A 21,043-nucleotide genomic window follows, 5' to 3' on the forward strand; every position below is an offset into this window, starting at 1 on the left:
AGGCTCCATACTGTTTTCAATAGTGGCTGTACCATTTTACATTCCCACCAATAGGGCACAAGGGTTCCAACTTCTCCACATCCTCTCCAACACTTAGTATATTCTGTTCTTTTGATAGTGGCCATGCTGATGGTTGTGAGGGGACATCTCATTGTGGCTTTGATTTGCATTTCCCTGATGATTAGTGATGCTGAGCATCCTTTCATGTGCTGATTGGCCACGTGTATGTCTTTGGAGAAATGTTTATTCAAGGCCTTGGCCCATTTTTTAATTGAGATTTTTTGTTGTCGTTGAGTTGTAGAAGTTTCTTATATATTCTGGGTATTAACCCCTTATCAGATATATAATTTGCAATTATTTTCTCCCCTTCCTTAGATTGCCTTTTTTCTCTGTTGATTATTTCCTTTGGTGCACCAAAATTTTTAAGTTTGTTGTAGTTCCATTTGTCTATTTTTTTATTTTGTTGCTTGTGCTTTTGGTGTCATATCCAAGAAATCCTTGCCAAATTTAATGTTCTGAAGCTTTCTCCCTATGTTTTCTTTTAGGAGTTTAATAGCTTTAGGTCTTACGTTTAAGTCTTTAGTCCGTTTTGAGTTAATTTTTGTATATGGTATAAGGTAAGGGTCCAACTTCATTTCTTTGAATGTGAATATCCAGTTTTCCCAACACCATTTGTTGAAGAGACTGTCTTTTCTCCATTGTGTAGTCTTGGCACCCTGGTCAAAAATCATTTGGTCATACATGCAAGGGTTTTTTTCTGGGCTCTCTATTCTATTTCACTGGTCTGTATGTCTATCTTTATGTTAGCAAGCCTCCCATTTGAAGGTGTTAAAATGAATATTCGGGTGGTATAAGTGACTTGCTAAGGTTAACAGTGGAAAAAGTAGTAAAGCGTGGGCTGTTTTGATGCTTAGTTCTATATTCTCATATAGTAATTTGCCACATATTTGCCTTTGCTTATTCTGTCCTCTTTATCTTGAATGCCTCCCCTGTCACTGCCTACCGCGCCGCCCCGCCCCTCCTTCCATTTTCCCTCCCTCTCCCCCCTCACATAGCCACACTCACACCTTTGCCTCTAATTTCTAGTCAGTTTTTAAAACTTGACTCTCATCTCCTTGCCTTAGAAGCCTTCCCCGAGTTTATCTCCACACACACACATCCCTTGGGATAGGTTCTTGCACTCTATGCTTACAGTGATTTTTCTCTTTTTTCTCTCTGGTAGTACCAGTCATTCTGTATAGTAGCAGTTGTCAGTTTGCATTTATTTCTCCTTGTCACTTGCGTGTAAGCTCTGTAAAGACAGGGACTGGATCTTACTTGAATTTATATCCCCAGTTTCTACACAGTACTTGGTAAACAGTAGCTTCTCAGTAAATGCTGGCTGAATGGATATATGTAGTACTGTGATAAACACTATGGTTAATATGATCAGATAACCTAAAATCCAATCATAGAGGCAAAACATAAACATGTGAAAAGTGTACATAACAGTGTGGGAGCAGTACAAGGTTAAATTTTATAGGTAGTCAGTAAATACTTGATCAAAGAATAATTGGGTGATGTGTTGGCATTTATAAGTCCTATAGGAGTTCAAAAGAGAGAGATCACTGCTATCGGACTAGTCAGATAAGGCTTTCTTGAGGAGAACTAAAACTTGTTCTGAGGCATGTAGGATTTAGATAGACGGGAAGGAGGTTAAAGTCAGTGTTAAGGATTATGGAGGGGAGTATGCCATGAGCAGGAACATAACTCAGAGTGTTTAAGGGTCAGTGAGAAGGTGGTTTGGTTCATGTAAAAGAGGCATAAAGTAGAAGGTGTGGAGGGCTTTTACTGTTAGAAGGGAGGCTAGGTGGGGAATGTTGAGGTTTTTATGGAAACAGCATTTTGATATAAGCTCTCTGAGTGAGGTGTGCAGGCTGTGTTGGAGGTAGCAGAATCTAGTGCATCTCCTACATTTGTGATGACGTTTTGTTTACAGGCATGAGACTGTATGAGTGCTTGAACCAGCATGTTGTCAGTAGTAATTAAAAGAAAAGATAGGGACTATATCAAGGAAGAATCTGGTGAACTTGGTATGTGATTTCATTTGTAAGGAGGTGGCAGATTTAAAGATGATTGAGATTTGGTGCCCTGATGGAGTGAGAGTGGTGCCTCTTGTCATGTCCTGGTGATTTCTCAATTCAGGGCTCACTATTACGACCACTTCCTAACTGTCTTGCCACCCCCATTTTGGCCCCATTTCGCATTCTCCACAGCACTGCCAGATTGATGTGCCTAATATGCAGATTAACCGTGTCGCTCTCATGCTTGAAACTCTTCAGGGGCTCCCCATTGTCGTAAAGATAAAGTCCATTCATACTCCTTGGGCTGGGATCCTAATCTTTTGCCATTTCCTCCTCCCCAAATCAGCCCAGTGTTCTAGACACATTCAAATCAGTTTCCCAAATGCACCTTTTTCATGCCTCAGTGTCTTTATTAGTCTTCTTTTCTCTTTCAGGATGTCCTTATCTTTCTCTACTTGACAGACTAATTCTTATTCTTTTAGACCTAACTCCTCAAGGAGCTCTTCCCTGATTTTCCTTCACTTCTTTTGGTGGTGGCATAAGCTATGTATTTATACAGCTAAATGCAAATCTGTCTTCTTTACTAGATTGGGAGCTCCTTGGAATCAGGGCCAGGTCATGATAAATGCCCAGCAGTAATAATAATAATAGTTAATGCTTATTGAGTACTTACTTTATGTCATTTACCTGTCCAAGTGTTGCATTTGTATTGACTCATTTAATCTCTGCAGTAACCTTATGAGTAGATACTATTACTCCTTTTACAAATGAGAACACTGAGGCTTAGAAAAGTTAAGTAACTTACTGAAAGTCGTATGGTTAATAAATAGCAAAAGCTCAGAGGTGAACCTAGGCATTCTAGCTTAGGAGTCCATGTTCTTTAACTCCATATGTCACAGTAGTTTACCATGGCATTCTCTAAATGATGTCTTTTGATGAACCAAAATTCTTAACTTTGATGTTGTTCAATTTATCAGTCATTTTCTTTATAATTAAGAGTTCTGTATCTGGTATAAGAAGCTTTTTTCTAACACAAAGTTACGATGATATTCTTCTGTTTTATCTTCTGGAAGCTTTATTGTTTTTCAGGGAATCACTTGGGATTGATTTTTGTGTGTAGTACAAGGTAGGGTCCGGTTTCATTTCTTCCCCGTATTGGCCTAGCACTATTTATTGAAAGATTGTTCCTTACTGCTTTTAGTGCCACATGTGTCACAAATCATGTCCATATATGTATATGAGTGGGCTTATTTGTGGGCTCTGTTCTATTTCATTGGTTTATTTATCTATATTTGCTCCAATACCACATTTTCTTAATTACTGTAGCTTTATAATAAGACTTTATATTTGATAGAGTAAACCTTCTAAGAATGCTTCTTTGTTTTCAAGAAAGTCTTTGCTATTCTTTACCTTTTGTACCATTTTGTATTTGTATTTTAGAATCTTGACAAATTCCAAAAATGCCTTTTGGCAAAAATGCCTTTTGGAATTTTAATTTACGTTACATTTAATCTTAATCTATAGGTCAGTTTGAATATTGTTACAGTATTGAATCTTCCAATCCATGAAATGATATTTCCATTTATTTATGTCTTTTTTGATTTATCGTAATAATTTTTTTTTTTTTTTTTGGTGAGGAAGATTAGCCCTGAGCTAACATCTGCCAATCCTCCTCTTTTTGCTGAGGAAGACTGTCTCTGGGCTAACATCCATGCCCATCTTCCTACACTTTATATGGGACACCGCCACAGCATGGCCTGACAAGCGGTGCATTGGTGCGCGCCGGGGGTCCGACCCAGCAAACCCTGGGCCACTGCACAGTGGAGCGCGCACGCTTAACTGCTTGCGCCACCGGGCTGGCCCCCATAATAATATTTTTGTGTGTGTGTGAGGAAGATCAGCCCTCCATGAGGGCTAACATCCATGCTAATCCTCCTCTTTTTGCTGAGGAAGACCGGCTCTGAGCTAACATCTATTGCCAATCCTCCTCCTTTTTTTTTCCCCCCCAAAGCCCCAGTAGATAGTTGTATGTCATAGTTGCACATCCTTCTAGTTGCTGCATGTGGGACGCAGCCTCAGCATGGCCGGACAAGTGGTGTGTCAGTGTGCGCCAGGGATCCAAACCTGGGTCGCCAGTAGCGGAGCACGCGCACTTAACCGCTAAGCCACGGGGCCAGCCCATGATTTTTTTTAAATATAATTTTTAAAAATTTGAAACAATCTCACGCTTACAGAAAAGTTGCGAGTACAATACAAAGAACTTTTCCCCCGGAACTGTTTGAGAGGAAGTTGCTAATAGGATGTCTCATCACCCCTGAATGCTTTATTGTATGTTTCCTGCAAACAAGGAAATTTTCCTGGATATACACTATACAGTCATAAAATCAGGAAATGAACATTGATGCATTAATACCATCTAATCCTTAAACTCTATTCGAGTTTTCCCAGTTTTCCCAGTAATGTCCTTTATAGCAAGAAGATCTGGTTCAGAATCACGTTTGGCATTTAGTTGTCATGTCTCTTTATTTTATTTATTCATTTATTTATTTGTGACGAAGATCGGCCCTGAGCTAACATCTGTCAATCCTCCCCCTTTTTTTTTTTGCTGAGGAAGACTGGCCCTGGGCTAACATCCATGCCCATCTTCCTCTACTTTATATGGAATGCTGCCACAGCATGGCTTGACAAGTGGTGTGTCGGTGCGCGCCTGGGATCCGAACCAGTGAACCCCGGGCCGCCGCAGCAGAGTGCGTGCACTTAACCGCTTGCGCCACGGGGCCGGCCCACGTCTCTTTAGTCTCCTTCAGTCTGGAACAGTTCCTCAGTCTTTCCTTGAATTTTCTGACCTTGACACTTGAAGATTATAGGCTAGTTATTTTGTAGAATATCCCCCAGTTTGTTTTTTTCTGTTGTTTCTTCATGATTTGATTCAGATTAAATATCTTTGGCCTGAAGATCACAGAAATGATGCTGTGTTCTTATCACAGGATTTCAGTTTGTCTCATTACTGATGGCATTTACTTTGATCACCGGATTAAGGTGGTATTTGCCAAGCTTTTATTGTTAAATATTATCTTTTTCCCTTCTTAATATTTTGTGGGGAGATATTTTGAATCTATGCCAATATCCCATTCCTCATCAAGCTTTCAATTTATGTGTATCAGTAGTAACTCATGGTTTCTTGTTTTACTCAATAGATTATAATTCTTTACTATCATTATTTATTTTGATGCTCAAATTGTCCTTGATTTGGCCAGTAGAATTCCTTTTAAGCTGACTTCTGTATTGTTTTAACATGTTTCTGTCATTCTCTGAGTATTACCTTCCTTACTTTCTGGCACAAAAAAGATGTTCCAGGCTTATTTTCTACCTTTCCTGTCCTAGTTTTGGAATCAACCATTTTTCCAAGGAGCCCGGGTTCCTTTTAATGGAGAACGGTATTTGGAAATCAGCGCCTGGTGCTAGGTGTACTTATTGCTATTGGATGTCATGGTGCCCAGGCCCTCTCAGAGCTAAGAAAACTGTGAATGTTATATACATGTGTGTGTACACACATGTGCGTCCTTTTCCGTAGTTCCTTATGTGTTTACATATATGTTGAAAACCGTGAGTTCATGCTGATAGCTCCATTTGCAATCTCACACTTCAGAATCGTTTTGGTTTTCTCCCTTACCATATTTGTAACTCTATTTTCCAACAATGAAATCCTTTATTCTTGTTATATTTACTTACTTGAGCAATCCTTCTGTATGTGATTTTTCCCATCATCACCCACTTCCTTGTGTGGATGTCACCCTCACTCCACTCAGCCTTGGAAACCTTGTGCTAGGCTGCCCCATCCCCTGCAGTGTGGACTTCCTCTTCACCTTTCTTGGGCCCCGACGCCCCATGCTGGACTTTTTTTTTTTTGTGAGGAAGATCAGCCCTGAGCTAACATCCATGCTAATCCTCCTCTTTTTGCTGAGTAAGACTGGCTCTGAGCTAACATCTGTTGCCAATCCTCCTCCTTTTTTTTCCCCAAAGCCCCAGTAGTTGTATGTCATAATTGCACATCCTTCTAGTTGCTGAATGTGGGCCACGGCCTCAGCACGGCCAGAGAAGCGGTGCGTCTGTGCGCGCCCGGGATCCGAACCCCGGGCCGCCAGTAGCGGAGCATGCTCACTTAACCGTTAAGCCAGGGGCGGGCCCCACGCTAGACTTTTCCACTGTGTAGATTCCCTCTTCATCCTGCTTTGGCCTTTAATGCCTATGCCAGGTTGTCCCTTGGTGTGATGTATGCCCTCCTCTCCCTGCTCAGGCTCTGTTGTCCTGAGCTGGGTCTTCCACCCATTTAGTACAATACTTTCAACTAAACCACAGAGCTCATTTGATTTTTCCCTCTAAAGCCCTTTTTCTGTTCCAGGATTCAATCCAAGATCCCACATTACATTTAGTTATAACAATTCTCTGTTCTCTGCTTGTCTTTCATGACCTTGACATTTTTGATGAGTATTAGTTATTTTGTAGATATCTCTCAATTTGGGCTTATCTGATGTTTTCTCATGATTAGATTGAGATTATATATTTTTAGCGAGAATACCACAGAAATGATGCTGTTTCCTTCTCAGTGGATCGTATTGGGGGATATATGATATCAATATATTTATTACTGGTGATGTTCACTTTGATCACTGGATTAAGGTAGTGTCTGTCAGATTTCTCCATTGTAAAATTACTGTTTTTCCATTTGTAATTGATAAATATCTTGGGGGAGATACTTTGAAACTCTGCTAATATCCTGTTTCTCCTCAAACTTTTGCCCACTGATTTTAGCTATCAGTATGCCATCAGTGGAGCATCCCTGCAGTGATTATTGCTGCGGTATTTGTCTAATGGTGATTTTTAAATTTCTTTCATTCCTTCTATACTTAGGAATTGTAATTCTTCTGAAAGAAGAGCTGTGCCTTCTTCCCCATTTACTTTCTTATTCAATTACTTATTTAATCAGTATTAGACTATTGGATATTTATTTTATTCTATGAGTTATAATCCAGTACTATCATTTATTCTGTTGCTCAAATTCTTCAGGCTTTGGCCATTGGAGCGCCTTCAAGTAGGCTCCTGTTTCCTTTTGACATGCCCTCATTCTTTTTCAAGCACTTCCTATCTCTATCTATCTGTCTAAAACTGTGGGTTCATATTGATACCTCCAATTCTGGATCAACACCACATGCTTCATTCTAGCTTTCTTCCTTTCCTTATTTGTAATTTTTTTTTCTCTGATGATGAGAAACCTGGTTCTTATTATCTACAATGTATTCATTTGTTTGTAGTTACAGATGCTAACCTATACTCCTTTGAAAACCAGATTTACTAACTAGAGTACAGTATTTGTGTGCAGTTCTTTTTTTGTTTATCTTTGCATTATCTAGTCAGAGTACTGTTTTCCAAGTCACTTAGGTTTAATCTTTTCTTCCTCATTCCCTTCAGTATGGTTGTCTTATTCATTTGTAATGTAGTTAGGTTAATTTGTTATTGTTTGTATTCTATTTTGGATTTCCCTTCCTCATTCTGGTTGATTTTAGTTAATTTTTTTTTTATTGATGTTTTAATGGTTTCTAACATTGTGAAATTTTGGGTTGTACATTTTTGTTTGTCCATCACCACATATATGACTCCCTTCACCCCTTGTGCCCACCCCCCACCCCCACTTCCCAGGTAACCACAGTCCAGTTTTCTCTGTCCATGTGTTGGTTTATATTCCACATATGAGTGAGATCATACAGTGTTTGTCTTTCTCTTTCTGGCTTATTTCACTTAACATAATACGCTCCAGGCCCATCCACGTTGTTGCAAATGGGACGATTTTGTCTTTTTTTATGGCTGAGTAGTATTCCATTGTATATATATACCACATTTTCTTAATCCAATCGTCAGTCGAGGGACACTTAGGTTGCTTCCACTTCTTGGCTATGGTGAATAATGCTGCAATGAACATAGGGGTGCATAAGCCTCTTTGGATTGTTGATTTCAGGTGCGTTGGATAGATTCCCAGTAGTGGGATGGCTGGATCATAGGGCATCTCTATTTTTAATTCTTTGAGGAATCTCCATACCGTTTTCCATAGAGGCTGCACCAATTTGCATTCCCACCAGCTGTGTATGAGGGTTCCTGTTTCTCCACATCCTCTCCAACATTTGTTGTTTTTTGTCTTGGTGATTATAGCCATTCTAACGGGCGTGAGGTGGTATCTTAGTGTTGTTTTGATTTGCGTTTCCCTGATGATTAGTGATGTTGAGCATCTTTTCATGTGCCTATTGGCCATCTGTATATCTTCCTTGGAGAAGTGTGTGTTCATTTCCTCTGCCCATTTTTTGATCGGGTTGTTTGTTTTTTTGTTGTTCAATTGTGTGAGTTCTTTATATATTATGGAGATCAACCCCTTGTCAGATGTATGTTTTGCAAATATTCTCTCCCAGCTGGTTGGTTGTTTGTTCATCTTGATTCTGGTTTCATTGTCTTATAAAAGCTCTTTAATCTGATAAAGTCCCACTTGTTTATTTTTTCTTTAGTTTCCCTAGTCTGGGTAGGCATGTCATCCGAAAAGATTCCTTTAAAACCAATGTCAAATAGTGTGTTGCCTATATTTTCTTCTATGAGTTTTATAGTGTCAGGTCTCACCTTCAGGTCTTTGATCCATTTTGAGTTAATTTTTGTGAATGGCGATAGCACATGGTCCACTTTCATTCTTTTGCATGTGGCTGTCCAGTTTTCCCAACACCATTTATTGAAGAGACTTTCCTTTCTCCATTGCATGTTCTTAGCACCTTTGTCGAAAATCAGCTGTCCGTATATGTGTGGTTTTATTTCTGGGCTTTCAATTCTGTTCCATTGATCTGTGTGTCTGTTTTTGTACCAGTACCATGCTGTTTTGATTACTATTGCTTTGTAGTATGTTTTGAAGTCAGGAATTGTGATGCCTCCTGCTTTGTTCTTTTTCTTTAGGATGTCTTTAGCTATTCGGGGTCTTTTGTTGCCCCGTATAAATTTTAGTATTCTTTTTTCTATTTCTGTGAAGAATGTCATTGGGATTCTGATTAGGATTGCATTGAATCTGTAGATTGCTTTAGGTAATATAGACATTTTAACTATGTTTATTCTTCCAATCCACGTGCATGGGATATCTTTCCATTTCTTTATGTCATCGTGGATTTCCCTCAATAATGTCTTGTAGTTCTCATTGTATAGGTCCTTCACCTCCTTGGTAAGATTTATTCCTAGGTATTTTATTCTTTTTGATGCAATTGTAAATGGTATTATCTTTTTGAGCTCTCTTTCTGTTAGTTCATTATTAGCATATAGAAATGCAACTGATTTTTGTAGATTGATTTTGTACCCTGCAACTTTGCTGTAGTTGTTGATTGTTTCTAACAGTTTTCCAACAGATTCTTTAGGGTTTTCTATATATACAATCATGTCATCGGCAAATAGTGAGAGTTTCACTTCTTCGTTACCTATTTGGATTCCTTTTATTCCTTTTTCTTGCCTAATTGCTCTGGCCAAAACCTCCAGTACTATGTTGAAGAGGAGTGGTGAGAGTGGGCAGCCCTGCCTCGTTCCTGTTCTCAGAGGAATGGCTTTCAGTCTTTCCCCGTTGAGTATGATGTTAGCTGTGGGTTTGTCATATATGGCCTTTATTATATTGAGGTACTTTCCTTCTATTCCCATTTTATTGAGAGTTTTTATCATAAATGGATGTTGTATCTTGTCAAATGCCTTCTCTACGTCTATTGAGACGATCATGTGGTTTTTATTCTTTGTTTTGTTGATGTGATGTATCACGTTGATTGATTTGCGGATGTTGAACCATCCCTGCGTCTCTGGTATAAATCCCACTTGATCATGGTGTATGATCTTTTTAATATATTGTTGTATTCGGTTTGCCAATATTTTGTTGAGGATTTTTGCATCAATGTTCCTCAGCGATATTGGCCTGTAATTTTCTTTCTTTGTATTGTCTTTGTCTGGTTTGGTATCAGGGTGATGTTGGCCTCATAGAATGATTCAGGAAGTGTTCCATCTTCCTCTATTTTTTGGAATAGTTTGAGGAGGATGGGTATTAAATCTTCTTTGAATGTTTGGTAAAATTCACTGGAGAAGCCATCTGGTCCTGGACTTTTATTTTTTGGGAGGTTTTTGATTACTATTTCAATCTCTTTACTTGTGATTGGTCTATTCAGATTCTCCATTTCTTCTTGGTTCAATTTTGGGAGGTTGTATGAGTCTAAGAATTTATCCATTTCTTCTAGATTGTCCAATTTGTTGGCATATAATTTCTCATAGTATTCTCTTATAATCCTCTGTATTTCCATGGTATCCGTTGTAATTTCTCCTCTTTCATTTCTAATTTTATTTACTTGAGCCTTTTCTCTTTTTTTCTTAGTAAGCCTGGCTAAGGGTTTGTCGATTTTGTTTATCTTCTCGAAGAACCATCTCTTTGTTTTATTAATCCTTTCTACTGTTTTTTTGGTCTCAATATCATTTATTTCTGCTCTGATTTTTATTATTTCTCTCCTTCTGCTGGCTTTGGGCTTTGTTTGTTCTTCTTTTCTAGTTCTGTTAGGTGTAATTTAAGGTTGCCTATTAGGGCTTTTTCTTGTTTGTTAAGGTGGGCTTGTATCGCTATGAGTTTCCCTCTCAGGACCGCTTGTGCTGCATCCCATATGGTTTGATATGGCATGTTATCATTTTCGTTTGTTTCCAGATAGTTTTTGATTTCTCCTTTAATTTCATCAATGATCCATTGGTTGTTCAGTAGCATGTTGTTTAATCTCCACATTTTTGTCACTTTCCCAGTTTTTTTTCCTGGTTCATTTCCAGTTTCATAGCCTTATGGTCTGAAAAGATGCTTGTTATGATTTCAATCTTCTTAAATTTATTGAGGCTTGCTTTGTTTCCCAACATATGGTCTATCCTAGAGAATGTTCCATGCGCACTTGAGAAGAATGTGTAGTCAGCTGTTTTTGGGTGGAGTGCTCTGTATATGTCTACTAGGTCCATCTCGTCCAGTTTTTCATTTAAGTCTACTATTTCTTTATTAACATTTTGTCTGGATGATCTATCCATTGCTGTAAGTGGGGTGTTAAGATCCCCTACTATTATTGTGTTCTTGTTAATGTCTCCTTTTAGGTTTGTTAATAGTTGTTTTATGTACATTGGTGCTCCTATGTTGGGTGCCTATATATTTATAAGTGATATGTCTTCTTGATGGAGTGTCCCTTTTATCATTATATATTTCCCTTCTTTGTCTTTCTTAACCTGTTTTGTCTTGAAGTCTACTTTGTCTGATATGAGTATGGCAACACCTGCTTTCTTTTGTTTGCCATTAGCTTGGAGTATTGTCTTCCATCCTTTCACTCTGAGCCTGTGCTTGTCTTTAGTGCTAAGATGTGTTTCCTGAAGGCAGCATATTGTTAGGTCTTGCTTTTTAATCCATCCTGCCACTTTGTATCTTTTGATTGGAGAGTTCAATCCATTTACATTTAGGGTAATTATTGAAATATGAGGGCTGAATGTTGCTGTTTTGTCACTTATTTTCTGGTTCTTTTGCATTTCCTTTGTTTCTTGTCCCATTTGTTTTGGACTGCCAATTCAGTTTGGTTGTTCTGTCTTATGATTCTTCTAGTTTTCTCTTTGTTTATCATATGTGGTTTTGCTTTGATTATTTGTTTAGTGGTTACCTTGAGGTTTGGGCAAAAAATCTTGTGTATGAGATAGTCCATTATCTGATAGCCTCCTATTTCCTTATACTAAGTCAATTCAGTCACTTTCCTCTTCCCCTTCTAAGTTGCTCTTGTTATACCTTATTCTATCTGTGTTGTGGCTGTGTGTTTACAGTGATGAGGTTAAATTTATTTTTGGTGAATTTCTTCCTTTGATCTTTGAGTTTAGTATTTAAGTGGTTGCTAACCTATTCCGGTAAAGATCTACTATTTCTCTGATTTTGTCTACCTACTTTTCTCCTTCCTCCAAGCTTTGTGTTCCCTTTCTCTTCTTTTTTTCAGGCCTGAGGGCCTTCTTGAGTATTTCTTGTAGTGGGGGTCTCATGGCCATGAACTCCCTTAGCTTTTGTTTATCTGGGAGAGTTACTATTTCTCCATCATATTTGAAGGATATTTTTGCTGGATAGAGTATTCTTGGCTGAAAGTTTTTGTCTTTCAGTATTTTGAATATATCATTCCAGTCTCTTCTAGCCTGAAAAGTTTCTGTTGAGAAATCCGCTGAGAGCCTGATGGGAGTTCCTTTGTACGTTATTTTTTGTTTTTGTCTAGCTGCCCTTAATATTGTTTCTTTGTCGTTGACCCTGGCTAGCCTTACCACTAGTTGTCGTGGCGAAGGCCTTTGTCTGTTAATATATATAGGTGTTCTGTTGGCTTCGCTTACTGGTATTTCCTGCTCCTTCCCCAGATTTGGGAAATTTTCAGCTATTATTTCCTTGAATAGGCTCTCTGTTCCTCTTTCCCTCTCCTCTCCCTCAGGAATACCTATAATTCTTATGTTACATTTTCTAATAGAGTCAGATAGTTCTCGGAGTGTTTCTTCATTTCTTTTTAGTCTTAGTTCTCTCTCTTCTTCCATCTGGAGTATATCTGTATTCCTATCCTCTAAAGTACTAATTCTTTCCTCCATATTGTCAGCTCTGTTCTTTAAAGATTCCAGATTCTCCTTTATCTCCTCCATTGTGTTCTTCATCTCCATCAGTACTGATTGGTTTTTCTTTATGATTTCAATCTCTTTTGTGAAGAAACTCCTAATCTCATTGAATTGTTTGTCTGTGTTGTCTCGTATTTCGTTGAGTGTTTTTATGATAGCTATTTTGAAATCTCTGTCATTTAGTTTATGGATTTCTGTGTCTTCGGGGTTGATTTCTGGGTGCTTGTCATTTTGTTTCTGGTCTGGTGATTTCATATATTTTTGCATTGTGGTTCCTGTGTTGGTGCACCACTTCTCCGGCCGTGCTGAGGCTGTGTCCCACATACGGCAACTAGAAGGATGTGCAACTATGACATACAACTGTCTACTGGTGCTTTGGGGAAAAAAATGTCGTAGGATTGGCAATAGTTGTTAGCTCAGAGCCAGTCTTCCTCAGCAAAAAGAGGAGGATTAGCATGGATGTTAGCTCAGGGCTGATCTTCCTCACACACACACAAAAAATTAGCTGTCCATAGATGTGTGGGTTTATTTCTAGGCTCTCAATTCTGTTCCATTGATCTGTGTGTCTGTTTTTGTGCCAGTACCATGCTGTTTTGATTATTATAGCTTTATAGTATACTTTGAAATCAGGAAGTATGATGCCTCTATGTTTGTTCTTTTTTCTCAGAATTGCTTTAGCTATTCAGGGTCTTTTGTTGTTCCATATAAATTTTAGGATGCCTTGTTCTATTTCCATGAAAAATGTCACTGGGACTTTGATAGGGATTGCCTTGAATTGTAGATTGCTTTAGGAAGTATGGACATTTTATCTATGTTAATTCTTCTAATCTCTGACATGGAATATGTTTCCATTTTTTTGTGTCCTCTTCAATTTCTTTCAACAATGTTTTATGGTTTTCTGGATACAGGTCTTTAACCTCCTTGGTTAAATTTATTCCTAGGTATTTTATTCTTTTTGTTGTGATTGTAAATGGGGTTGTTTCCTTGATGTCTCTTTCTGGTATTTTGTTATTAATGTATAGAAACACAAATGATTTTTGTATGTTGATTTTGTACCCTGCAACTTTGCTGTATTCATTTATTATTTCTTATAGTTTTTTGGTAGATTTTTTAGGCTTTTCTATATATAAAATCATATCATCTGTGAATAGTGATAGGAGATAGGAGAGAGAAAGAGTTTCCCAAACAACCAAAAACTAAAGGAGTTCATCACCACTAAACAGGCCTTAGAAGAAGTGTTAAAGAGACTTCTTTAAGTGGAAAAGAAAAAGCCAGAAATAGAAATAAGAAAATTATCAAAGAAAAAATATCACTGGTAAAGGCAAATATACAGTAAAAGTAGTGAACCCACCATCTTTAAAGCTAGTATAATAGTCAAAAGACAAAAGTACTAAAATAATCTATGTCTACAATAAGAGGGTAAGGGATACACAAAATCAAAAAAGGTAAAATATGATGTAAAAAACATAAAACATGGGGGTGGGATAAAACTCTAGGGCTTTTAGTGTGGGGTTGAACTTCAGAGACCATAAACTTAATATAGATTGCTGTATACATAGGTTATTATATATGAACCTCATGGTAACCACTAAACAAAAACCTATAATAAATACACAAAAAATAAAGAGAAAGGAACCCAAACAAAGTCATCAAATCACAAGGGAAGAGAGCAAGAGAAGAAAAAGGAACAGAGAACTACAAAAACATCCAGAAAAAAGGTAACAAAATGGCAAGAAGTACATGCCTATAAATAATTACTTTACATGTAAATGGACTAAATACTTCAATCTAAAGATACAGGCTGGCTGAATGGATAAAAAAACAAGATCCATATATATGCTGCATATAAGAGACACACTTCAGACCTAAAGACACTCACAAACTGAAAGTGAAGGGGTAGAAAAAGATATTCCATGCAAATGGAAATGAAGAGAAAGCTGGTGTAGCATACTTATATCAGTCAAAATAGACTTTAAAACAAAAACTGTAACAAGAGACAGAAAAGGGCACTGCATAATGATAAAAAGAACAATCCAACAGGAGGACATAACACTTGTAAATATCTATGCATCCAACATAGGAGCACCTAAATACATAACACACTTATTAACAGACATAAAAGGAGAAATTGACAGTAACACAATAATAGTAGGGAACTTTAACACCCCACTTACATTAGTGGATAGATCATCCAGACAGAAGATCAATAAGGAAACATTGGCCTTAAATGACACGTTAGACCAGATGGGCGTAATAGATATATACAGAACATTCCATCCAAAAATTGCAGAATACACATTCTTTTCGAATGCACATGGAACATTCTCCAGGTAGATCACATATTAGGCCACAGAACAAGTCTCAATGCATTTAAAAAGATTGAAGTAATACCAAGCATCTTTTCCAACCACAACAGTATGAATCTAGAAATCAACTACAAGAAGAAAACTGGAAAAGTTACAAATATGTGGAGATTAAACAAAATGATAATGAACAATTACTGGGTCAATGAAGAAATCAGAGGAGAAATCAGAAAATATCTAGAGACAAATGAAAATACAACAGACCAGAATCTATGGGATACAGTGAAAGTGGTACTAAGAGGGAATTTTATAGTCATACAAGCCTACCTCAAGAAACAAGCAAAATCTCAAATAAACAATGTAACTCCTAAAGGAAATCAAATTACTCCTAAAAGAGCTCAAAAAAGAAGAACAAATGATGCCCCAAATCAGTAGAAGGAAGGGAATAGTAAAAATCAGAGCAGAAATAAATGAAATAGAGACTAAAAAGACAATAGAAAAAAATCAGTGAAACTAAGAGCTACAAAATTGACAAACCTTTAGCTAGACTAAGAAAAAAAGAGAGAAGGCTCATGTAAATAAAATCAGAATTGAAAGAGGAGAAATTACAATAGATACCACAGAAATACAAAGAATTATAAGAGAATACTATGAAAAGCTATGTGCCACCAAGTTGGACAACCCTGAACAAATGGTTAAATTCTTAGAATTATATAACTTTCCAAAACTGAATCAAGAAGAAATAGAGACTCTGAATAGATCAATCACTAGTAAGGAGATCAAAACAGTAATGAAAAACCTTCCCCAAAACAAAAGTCCAGGACCAGATGCCTTCCCTGGTGAACTCTACCAAACATTCAAAGAAGATTTAATACCTATGCTTCTCAAACTCTTCAAAAAATTGAAGAGGAAGGACACTTCCTAACTAAAATGAGGCCGACATTACCCTGATACCAAAACCAGACCAGGACAAGCCAAAAAAAGAAAATTATAGGCCAGTATTGCTGATGAATGTAGATGCAAAAATCCTCAAGATATTAGCAAATCGAATACAACAATACATTAAAAGAATCATATACTACGATCAAGTGGGATTTATCCCAGGGATGCTAGGATGATTCAACATCTGCAAATCAATCAGTGTGATACACCACATTAACAAAATGAAGAATAAAAATCACATGATCATCTCAATAGATACAGAGAAAGCATTTGACAAGATTCAGCACCCATTTATGTATGATCAAAACTCTGAGTAAAATGGGTCTAGAAGGAAAGTACCTGGTGTAATAAAGGCCATATATGACAAACCCACAGCTAACATCATACTTAACTGTGAAAAACTGAAATCTATCCTTCTAAGAAGAGGAACAATAGAAGGATGCCAACTTTTGCCAATTTTATTCAACATAGTATTGGAAGTCCTAGCCAGAGCAATTAGGCAAGAAAAAGAAATAAAAGGGATCCAAATTGGAAAGGAAGAGGGATTTTTCTTCAAACAATGGATTATTTAGTATGTTTCTTTTTTTAAATTTTCAAAATTTCTGAGTATTTTCTATCTATGTTTTTAACTGATCTCTAGCTTAAATTCTCACTATCTACTGCGTTTGATTTTAATCCTTTGAAATTTGTTGAGACTTGTTTTAGGGTCTATTATGTGGTCAATTTTTAGAAATGTTCTGTGTGTGCTTGAAAGAATGTCTGTTTTACATTTGTTGTATGCAGAGTTCTGTGTATGTCTGTTGGATCAAGTTTATTCATCAGAGATTGTTCAGATCTTCTAGATCCTTACTAATTTTTTGTCTGCTTGATCTATTAGTTAATGAGAGAGATGTGTTAAAAATCTCTCACTAGGGGCGAGCCCTGTGGTGTAGCGGTTAAGTGCACATGCTCCGCTGCTGGCGGCCCAGGTTCGGATCCCGGGTGCGCACTGACGCACCACTTGTCAGGCCATGCTGTGGCAGCGTCCCACATAAAGTGGAGGAAGATCAGTATGGATGTTAGCTCAGGGCCAGTCTTCCTCGGCAAAAAGAGGAGGATTGGCGTGGATGTTAGCTCAGGGCTGACCTTCCTCAAAAAAAAAAAACAAACCAAAACCTCCCACTATGTTTGTGATGTTCTGTCTGTTTTTCCTTATATTCTATAGGTTTTTGCCATATATACACACACACACATTTTTATGAATCCATGTTATTAGTTACATAGAGATTTACATTTATTATATCTTCCTGATCATTTGAATCTCTTGTATTTACAAAGTGAGTCTCTTGATCTCCTTTTGTGGTAAAGTCTATTTTATTTTATTTTAATAACGTCACCTTTTTTTGAGTTAGTATATTTTTTTTTTTTGAGGAAGATTTGCCCTGTGCTAACATCTGTTGCCAGTCTTCCTCTTTTTCTTTTTCTCTCCAAAGCCCCAGTACATAGTTGTGTGTCATAGTTGTAGAGTTGTAGCTCTTCCATGTGGGACGCCGCCTCAGCGTGGCTTGATGAGCGGCGAGTAGGTCTGCGTCCAGGATCTGAACTGGCAAACCCCAGGCTGCCAAAGTGGAACACACCAACTTAACTACTACACCACCAGGCTGGTCCCTGTATTTTTTTTATACTCTTATTTTCAATATTTCTGTATACTTATATTAGTAAGTGTCTTTTGTAAGCATCATTTGTTTAAATTTTATTTATAAACCTTTCTTTTTTGTTGTTGTTGTTGAGGAAGATTGGCCCTGAGCTAACATTCCTTGCCAATCTTCCTCTTTTTGCTGAGGAAGAGTATCCCTGAGCTAACATCCGTGCCCATCTTCCTCTATTTTGTGTATGGGATGCCATCACAGCATGGCTTGATGAGCGATGCTTTGGTCCACACCAGGGATTCGAACCTGTGAACCCCGGGCTACTGAAGTGGACCATGTGAACTTAACCACCATGTCACTGGGCCAACCCCTAAACCTTTCTTTTTCTTTTCTTTTTTTTTTTTTTTGCTGAGGAAGACTGGCCCTGGGCTAACATCTGTGCCCATCTTCTTCCTCTGCTTTTTGTGGGACGCTGCCACAGCATGGCCCAACAAGTGGTGCATTGGTGCGTGCCCAGGATCCAAACTGGTGAACCCCGGGCCGCTGCAGTGGAGCGTGTGCACGCAACCACTTGCGCCACCGGGCTGGCCCCTAAACCTTTCTTTTTTAATTGGAGCATTTACTTCATTTACACTTAATTTAATTATTAATGATTTTAGGCTTAAAATTTACCATTGTACCATATGTTTTCATTTTTTTCTTGCATGGTTTTTTTTTTTTGGTCCTTGTCAATTTTTGGATAGATTGCTTCTCATTATTGACTTTTTAAAAAAATTTTATTATTCTGAAAGTTAAACACTTAAAAACAACCTTTTTTTTTTTTTTTTGCGAAGAAGATTAGCCCTGAGCTAACGTCTGTTGCCACTCCTCCTCTTTTTGCTGAGGAAGATGGGCCGTGGGCTAACATCCTTGCCCATCTTCCTCTGCTTTATATGGGACGCAGCCACAGCATGGCTTGACAAGTGGTGCGTCGGTGTGTGCCCGGGATCCTAACTTGTGAACCCCGGGCTGCCACAGCTGAGCGCATGCACTTAACCACTGTGCCACCAGACTGGCCCCTTAAAAAAACCTTTTAATGATTACTCTAAAAGTTGCCACATAAATCTTTCAGTTTTCAAAATCTTAACATTAATTGGTAATTTTATCTTGTTTCTAAACAATGCAAGAACTTTAGAATTCTTTGACTTTATTTTCCCTTTCCCAATCTATTTGCAATTGTTTTGTATTTTAATTTTGTGTGTATTTATTTAAAACCTCACAAAGTATTATTATTTTTTATGCAATCAATATTCATTTAGTTTTACCTACATACTTATCGTTTTTGTTGCTCTACATTCTTTCCTACATCTACCACCTTCCATCAGACATTATTCCTTATGCATGGAGAATACTTTTTCAGATTTTCTTTAATGAATGTCTACTGTTGACAAATTCTGTTTCTGTTGGCCTGAAGATGACTTTATTTCATCTTAATTCCTGAAGGATATTTTTCACTGAATTCTAGATTTCAAGTTATTTTCTTTCAGCCATTAGATATAGTACTCTCTTGGTTTGGTTCCCACTATTTCTTTTGAGACCGTAGCTCAATTTAATTGTTGCTTCTTTGAAAATAATCTATCCACCCCCACCTCCCCCACCAGCTGTTTTAAAGATATTTCCTGTATCTTTGGTTTGCAGTAATTTTTTCTGGGATGTGCCTAGCTGTGTATTTCTTTGTTTTATCCTGCTTGGAATTCTTAGGGCTTCTGAAATCTGTAGCTTAATATCTTTCATCTGTTTTGAAAAATTCTCAGCCAGATAGTGGTTCTATTCTATTCTCTCTTTTGTTTCCTTCTGATATTCCAATCACATGCATGTTATACCCTCTCGCTCTCTATGTTGCTTACCCTTTCTTCTATATTTTCTATCCCTTTGACTCATTGTCTTTTGTTTTGGTCAGTTTCTTCTGATCTTTCTTGAGTCCTCTAATTGTCTCTTTAGTTGATTTAATCTGCTCTTAAACTCATCCATGAAGTTCTTAATTTTGCTTGTTATGTTTTTCAGTTTTAGAATTTATATTCAATTATTTAAAAAATCTGTATCATTTATAAAATGGTTTCTAAGTCTCTGTCAAAGTTTTCAGTCTTTTATTGAATGTGTTAAGCATAGTTTTAAAGTGTGGGACTGTTTATTCAAATATCTGGAGCTCCTGTTGATCTGTTTCTATTGTCTTTTGACTCTCATTTATATGTAATTTTATCTCCTTGTATTCTTGGTTATCTTTTCTTATGTGCTAGACATTGTATTTGAAAATTGTTTTTATTTTTTATTTTATTTTATTTTTTTTTTTTGAGGAAGATCAGCCCTGAGCTAACATCCATGCTAATCCTCCTCTTTTTGCTGAGGTAGACTGGCCCTGAGCTAATATCTATTGCCAATCCTCCTCCTTTTTTTTTCCCTTTTTCTCCCCAAAGCCCCCGTAGATAGATGTATGTCGTAGTTGTACATCCTGCTAGTTGCTGTATGTGGGACGCCGCCTCAGCGTGGCTGGACAAGCAGTGTGTTGGTACGTGCCCGGGATCCGAACCCAGGCTGCCAATAGCGGAGCGCGCACACTTAACTGCTAAGCCACGCGTCTGGCCCCTGAAAAATGTTTTTAGAACTCATTCAGCAGCTAAGATAGTATCTTCCTACAGAAAAGATTTTCATTTGCTTTTGCTAGCTAGGTGCCTAGAGTTGCTAACAACCTGGGGTTGTTTTAATCCGTTTCAGCATCAAGGTTTTTCTGGGCCACTTAGATGACTGAGCGATTGTTTTATTCTTAATCCCAAGGTGCAGCCCTTTGAGGTCCCAATCAAAACATGACCTATTTAGCAGAGCCCTCACTCTTGGTGGCCCCTAGTCTCGGACTTTTGGCCTGATAAGCCTTTTTTTTTTTTTTTATAGAGTTTATTTTTTAGAACAGTTTTAGGTTCACAGACAAATAGAGCAGAAAGTACATAGAGTTCCCACATATCCCCTGCCCGCATATACTGATATACAAGACTTTTAAGTACATTGCTCAGTCTACAGCTCTCCTGGAATTTACAATGCTTCCAAGAGAAAAGTGGCCCTAAATACCAGGCTTATCTTCCAGATGTTTGTCTTCTCCTAGAACTTGGCCTGTTAATTGTTTACTACCTTGTTTTTTGATGCCTTCAACCAGTTATTTTTTAATAATTATTCCAGCTTTTCTGATTGTTCTCAGTGGGGAGGTAGCCTACTATTATTGAACACGATTATTCCCTCTGTTATAAATGGCTGCAAGTAGATCCCTTATTTGGAAAGTATAGAAAGGTGAACCTAGTAAGGAAATAGCACAACTAAAAATCTTTTCTATTAGCATTATGGTTTAAATTTTTTACTTTCAAATGTGGAGCTATATTGTAGAAATTAA

The 21,043-nt window shown here is 37.6% G+C and overlaps 1 protein-coding gene across 3 annotated transcripts in view; it reads left to right on the forward strand.

Moving 5' to 3' along the window:
• OSBPL9 (oxysterol binding protein like 9) overlaps nt 1-21,043 on the forward strand; it is a 176,015-nt gene that overhangs the window by 76,442 nt on the left and 78,530 nt on the right. The window lies entirely within an intron of this gene.

This window comes from Diceros bicornis, chromosome 13 (assembly GCF_020826845.1).
Source record: "Diceros bicornis minor isolate mBicDic1 chromosome 13, mDicBic1.mat.cur, whole genome shotgun sequence".
NCBI classification, from domain to species: domain Eukaryota; kingdom Metazoa; phylum Chordata; class Mammalia; order Perissodactyla; family Rhinocerotidae; genus Diceros; species Diceros bicornis.